The following is a 7,403-nucleotide window of genomic DNA, read 5'->3' on the forward strand; positions in this document are numbered from 1 at the left end:
GAGATCTGCACAAAGGTCTTCTTGGGCCCAGTTTTATCACTAAGTGTTGATGGTTTGTATAGAATGTTATAATTGAGGTTAATAATTGGCGGCTGGTGTAAACTGAAAATGTCAATTTTTAATCCAAGTCAGACAGTCATCAGCCAATTCTACTGTAAAAGGGGAAAAAAAACTACAGTGCACATCTACAATTTGAACATGGAAGTTCATTCTTTACCTTGAAGTTTGACATTTAGTTGTTCTGGGAATTTCCATCATATCACAATCTGCACAAGATCTCTGCAGATGGAGTTTGATCAGAAACGTTTACGCTTCCATGACAACTTCTCCAAGTCCTTAAAAGGAGCAGTGTGTAGAACTGAGTGGCATGTAGGGTTTGAGGTGAGGTTGCAGATTACACCTCCGCTTACCCCCTCCCTTTCCAAGCGTGTAGTAGAACCTACAGTAGCCCTTCAGGTAACATAAAACATGAAAGGCCCTCTCTAGAGCCAGTGTTTGGTTTGAGATGTGGGAAGGACAATTGCTGTGTGGGATGCGAAGAAAAAGCAGGGCAAGCAAAGTGCCTGCAGCACAGGGTCCAAAGAAAATAAAGGTATTCTTACCCTAACCCTATCCAGTCCTTACTCCCCATGCCTAAACCTAACTATGTCGACCATTCTAGCAGATCCGATTTAGGATCTATCCTCTGGGTGGGCTACTGCAGAAATATGGCGGCGCAACATGGCAGGTTCCATGGAAGATATGAAGGGCTCATTCTAAGCTTACGAAACATCACCATTCTCAGTTTCAGGTGATTATACACTAATGAAAACCTAATTATGAATTGTATATTTCATTTCTGCCAATAGATCCCTTTAAATCCTAAATCCTAAACGCTGCTCCTTTAAAGTGCTCAAATTTTTTTTTTAAATGTGAACATCTGCCATGACACCGGTGCAAACTCCATCTGCTGATGGAGATCATGAGATATGATCAAAAGCTTGAAGATCAAAGCTCCAGAAGAGTGCTCAATGGAGCTTGAGATGAAATTGTTTTTTCAAATGCTATTTTAAAGGTCAAGAATGAACTTTGAAACACAATGTCTTTCTCTATTGTTTATTTTTTGTATCCTAAACTCAAGAGAGCCACCTTCACTTATAAATCTAAATCAATTATTAATGGCTTTTGGTGAGTCAGTACGTCTTCTGCTATTTTATAAATCCCAATGCCAATTATTTTCCACTCCTATCCTTGAAGTATGACCTCTAAATTTTTGCTTTTTCAAAGACACCCTGTGGTCAGTAACCTATTACATGTGAGTTGCATGGCTCTAAATTGAATAGGATCCATCATTGCTTTCTGCAATCTTTAATTTCTTAGGATAATGATGAGAATCACATATATTTGTAAAAATGCGTTTTTTTTATGTTTATTGGCTTCCATTACATTTGAAACACAATTTTAAATAATCAGATTAGGACTAAATCTTTTTTACATCATGCAAATCTCTCACACATAAATACAATCGCTTAACATGGTGCATGCGCATGGAAAATGAATGTGTGCATCAATCCTACCAGTCCATGCCACAATGATGAGAAACAACACTGCAAAAGCTTGTGGATGTGACCATTCCTTGTCAAGTCAGAAGCAGGTTCATGACCAAAGTAAGCTTTTACTTGCAAGGAGTTTTCTCTTGGTGTATTTGGTGCATACAATAAACATATTAAAAAGGGAATAAACAATAAAGTGAAGTACTGCTACAGTCAAGAATATACATACAGAATAGATATATTACAATAAAAATCATGTAAATAGACTGTATTTATATAGCGCTTCTCTAATCTTAACAACTACTCAAAGCGCTTTTACATAGTACAGGAACCTTTCACCATTCACACTAACCGACCTTCCGATTTGAAGGCGATCGCTCTACCATCTGAGCCACAGCCACCCTGACAATTAAAAAGACAAACAAATATGTACAATATTACTGCTTTAGAAAGGGAAAGAGGTAGGGCTTCATGGTTTGGACAGGGTGTGCAAAAATATTAATCAGGGGTTTGCAAAAGCTCAAAGTTTATATGTGCAAGGGTCATGGGGTAATAGTCCAGGATCTGTGTTAATGTTACGAGTAGTGACTGTGGCTGGGGGGTTAAGAGTCTGTCAGAATGTGTCAGTGGGGGTCCTGGGCCTTGGTAATGAGGCCCACTGCAGCCGTGAAGAAACTGTTCCTGTAGCGTGAGGTTTTGGTCCTGATGGGCCGCAGCCTTCTACCAGAGAGGAGTGGTTGAAAGAGTTTGTGTTTCGGGGTGGGGAGGGATGGTCCACAATCTCTCCTGCTCTCCTGTCAGTTTCTGGTTATGAACACTTAGCAAATTGTGGCTATAATATATGACCTGTTGAAAGACTGCAGGGGTCGGTGGAATGATAAAATATGCATGAACAATTCTCCCCTTGCCAAAGGCTTGAACCAGCCTAACACCTATTCTTGAAAGAGGCCAAGGGGGAGTGAGGACACCATCATTTTTTTCATCACCACAGTTAAATGGACTAGGAGCTAGTCTGTTACACACCTAAAGGTGCTGACACACCAAGGAGATTATCGGCCGTTGGACAGTCTGGCGAGGTCAGTCTGGCGAGGTCAGTGACTCAGTCTGAGGGGCTGTCGGCGTTCATTTTGGCCGACCTGACATGTTCAGTCGCCAGCAGGGCAGTCGGGACTCACCCGGAAATGGCGAGCGGAATGAGGTGACTAGAGTCTCTCAAAATCTGACAAAAATCTTTTAAACTGACCTTTGTTGAGCTGAAATGAAGACAGATTCAGTAACTGCATGGCCTATTTCTCGCTTAAAATGTTTTCAGAAACACGTTTCAGTGAACTGTTTTAGTACAATATGAGATCGTATTCTGAACGGCCACCATGACAGTCTGGCACATTGAAGACACTTCAATCAGTGGATAATAACATGGAAAGACAGAGTGAGTGCCAAAATTACAGTTTCTGTTACCCAATCTAAGGTTAAAATATACCTGCATGTGTTTCATCTGAGTGAGATGCTGGACATCATGGATTTTATCATCAGTATTCATTTGACTTGTTTCTTAATAGATTCAAAAAGTCTGCCGCAAGCATCAAGATACAATGTAATGAACACCCTTTAAAAATGTTTCTATTAATTTGTTAAAATCAATTGAATTATTTTTAAGAATCAATGAAGAAACTGCATTAGAAGTGATTTGTAGCAAACCTTTAATGACTTATTGATTGAGTTGGAGGAATGGAAGTGTTTCCCCCCCACAAGGTTTTATTGTGCATATGTGAAATGTATGAGTTTATAAGGAATCTATATGAAAACTAGTCAGTTTAAAAATAACACACAATAGCAGCTGTAACAAGTATTGCCTGTATGTGGTTCAAGGGTTAAAATTCAAGTATCCCGGCAGGTTTTTTTAGTCTGTGAAAGGCAATTTGACAAATCCCCATCTGAAGGTCTGACTCAGCGCTGTGGAATACGAGACTACTGCTCTGCTAACACACAATTTAACATAACATGTTAACCCTTGGGTATCATAGTGCTTGAGTTTTAGGTCACAGCTCAATGCCAAAAATATATGTACCATGTCAAAAGGTGGAAAAATATTTTGATTTTGGTAATTATTTGGTAATTATGTTATGGTATTATAATTCCCAATTACTGGACTTGTATACGTACATAAATGCTGTTGGTGTATGTAATACTAAGCACTTTAACTCTAAATTATATTGTGCATACTGAAATAGACACATTATTATTTTTAGCATTTACTATTTCTATTTTACTCAGTTTCACTTATATAGACATTATATTTTCTATTTCAGATGAGTTCAATGAGGTTAAAGAGAACAGGTTATGTAAGAGGCAACATGCTTGATGGCTCAGTGTCGTATTGTAAAGGGACTCAGCAGCAGCCTTGGACAGAGAGGTAAAGAAGAGTTGATTGCCATAGATGGAAGGATAAGCTGGAAAATCCCATCAATAATTTTCAATCTGCCAGTGTTGAATTCTATCATTGTAGGAATATGACAACACTGAGTCAAGATTGATTGTTTCTATTTCTCCTGTTACAGTAAAACTGCCACCCAAATGCCACATAGCCACTGTCAATAGGTTTATTTCAAGCAGTGCCTGGTTATTTGGAACGTGAGAAATGTTGAGTTTGATTCCAGCTTCAAAGATTTCACCTGCCCAAAGCAGCAAAATATCTCCAGCTTTGATAAATAACCCAGTCTGTTGTTTTAGGCCTTAATATCTTTTCCACACACTGCCATCTGACAAGCTATCTTCAAACCAAATATGCATATCTGCTCCCGTTCTGTGACAACTGAGAGAAAAGGATTATAGGCTGTGTCAGCCCAGAGGTCAGTGAACTATGACTGTGACTATATGAATCCTGTGAGCGGTTAGTTGGAATAAACTAATGAATTACACCTTTCTTGTATTTACTAAATCTAAAGTGCTTTAATTGTAAAATTAAAGGAAAAGTTTGCCATTATAGAAAATGCACGTTTTCGCAGTAAAAAAAAAAAAGAATCCACTCACTAGCACCTCTAAGATCCCTAATTAACATGTTATATCTCTTTTGTTTAATCCACACAAAAATAAAGACATATAAATGAAAAATTTTGGATTTTGGAAGTTTCGTACTGTAAATACTTTGGCAAACAATAGCCGGTTGCAGTGACTTCCTGTGGAGCTGTCACTTTTTCAAAAGAATGTAATTTATTCAAATTATTTCAAATGCAACCCAAGTAACCTATTGAGTAATATGTTGTGGCCGTGGTCAAACCAAAAGCATTGCCAGACCTATTGCCATAGTGCTGCGAAGGAAGGTCTGGTAACAGGAGCATACACTCCTGGATAGGAAAAAAACAGTCAGGGGTTGTTTACATTTCTTTAAACCAATCACAATCGTCTTGGGCGGCGCTAAGCTCCGGACGCAGAGACAGTGGCTTCAGAACGTTACTGCTGAATTGCTTCCTAATTTACCAAACTCAAGCCTGAGGCCCAAATCACAGAACACACGCTCGTCAATCACGCGAAGAACTGAGAATCCTGCACACCTAGTCTCGCATTGCCAGACCTTCCTCCACAGTGTCGCGGAGTAGGGTCTGGCTAGTCCACACAGCATTCCGGGATGGTAGAGAAACGTGCCGTGGTTTATTGGCATTTCTTTAAACCAATCACAATCACAATCATGCTAAGCACTGCATGGAGCCCCGGTGCAGCTACGAAATGGCCTCGGGAAGGAACTTGTTTTGGTGGGAAATGTGTACGTTTAAAAGTTGTTTTAGTCGTGCAACAGAAAATTCAGATTGGACAGATAGTCTAGCTAGCTGTCTGGATTTACCCTGCAGAGATCTGAGGAGCAGTTAACCATAGTCCTCATAAATCCGGAGTTTAAAATTCCTACACAAAGGAAGTGGAAGATGACGGACGTCCGGCCAAAATAAAGGACATACGGTAAAACGTAGCAATCCCATGAGAAGAAGGTCATGAATATATCAATTAGTATTTAATTGAAAGATATAAGAAACACATTTAATTTGAAATCTTACATCTGGATTTCTCTGCAGGGTGTTCATTAAGTGTCACAGCTCATGGGCTGCTTTCATGTGTTGTTTTGTTTCACATCAGCAAGTCTCAACGGCTACTGGAGCGCACCGCCTGACAGCAGATTCAGATTCAGTTCAGCAGCATCTCTCTCATTGTTTCTGTTGTGCATTAATGTGGAGTATCCCCTCTGAAAACACGTGATTTCTCCACTCAGTGACAAAAATTACTCACTAAGGCACTATTGTTTTATTTCTTTTTGTAATATTTGCTAAGATTAGAGGTCTGACAATGGAATAAGCTCACCTTTAAACTTAAATAAAATACACCTATCAGTTTTATTTTTTGTCCACTATGCCAGAAAGAGCTTTATCTAGTGTGGACCTCATGAATAGCATATCTACACTTGAACAGACCTGTAGTGTGGGTTTGCATGTTTGAGAGAACAATAAGACCTGCAGTGGCAATTGGCTTTTGTAGTCTCTAACTAACACCAAAAATATTCATGTCATTCAGTTTAGCAAAAACTTCACATTCACATTCAAGCTATTCGATTAATGAAACCATATCCTGCAGTAATTGTTATTCACAAAGCCCATTTATCAGTGAGGTTTTGTTTTGAGTCCTTGGTCAAATGTGCACTGCTTATAAATAATAATAATTGCAGTTTCTTCATTAAATATTCCTGTCACAACCAACAGACGGGCTTCTCCTCAGTAGCATGACATTCTCGTCTCCTAATGCTGTTGTCAACACTTACTAAGGCTTAAGGCAAGTCTGCATTATTTCAAGTCTAACTAGCTAATTAATGAACTTGACAATCACACTAAAGGCAGCACCCAGGGAAGAAGAGTAGTCCATATTTGGAAACATCCCTGCATAGTGATGATGGCAGACTAATCTTTCCCTTCTGTTCTTGGAACATAAGATGAAAAAAGTGAAACAGAACAGTAAGATAAGAGTTAATTAAAACACAACTAGCACCAGTTTCATGAAAAATATGTCTTACAATTCAAGAATATTTTATAACTCCCCCTAATGGAAAGTGAGTAAAATGACCCAAGCAAAACAGTGTCCATCATAGGTACATATGTGTTTTACACAGGTACATATACATATACATATATATATATATATACATATATATATATATATATATATATATATATATATATATATATATATATATATATATATATTCACTGAATAATTATTGTTCTCCCTGGAATCTGATTTTACAGAATGTTAAAGCTGCATTCATTAAATGTATTGACCACTTGTTTCTGCCTCTATCTACTCTACGAGCTCCTTAAATGAAAATACGCACCAAACTATTTACATAATATGAACCTACTGTATGAATGAAAGGCAGGTGCAATTAGAGTGTAATGTAGATGTTGAGTGAGGCTAGAAATGGCTGTGCTACTGTGACTTTGGCACTGAATGGGTGTTTGCTCTGACATTGAGCTGTGGTGAGTGAAAGGTAATAGAACAAAGCCCCAAAGCACTACAAATAGACAGCAGGTGTATGGTGTCACAACCTCCCCTTTTTACATGCCTTTGTGGTAAAAACTTAAAACAGTGGAAGAAAATGGCATGAAATAAAAGACAGATAAAAACTATGTATCTTGAGTGCATGCAGTAATGTGTCAACCATCCAACTCATCCAATGCTAAGTAGCACTGGGCAGTTCAATGACATCCAGAGATTTGGTTTTCATGTCAGCAGTGGCAATTATTGTCTAAATGTCAACTGTGGATGGGAGAACACACTTCAAACAAGCCATGCTAGCAACATTGAGTGAAAGAATGAGAATGTGTGAAATATGTC

This window comes from Perca flavescens, chromosome 2, assembly GCF_004354835.1.
Source record: "Perca flavescens isolate YP-PL-M2 chromosome 2, PFLA_1.0, whole genome shotgun sequence".
Classification (NCBI taxonomy): Eukaryota; Metazoa; Chordata; class Actinopteri; order Perciformes; family Percidae; genus Perca; species Perca flavescens.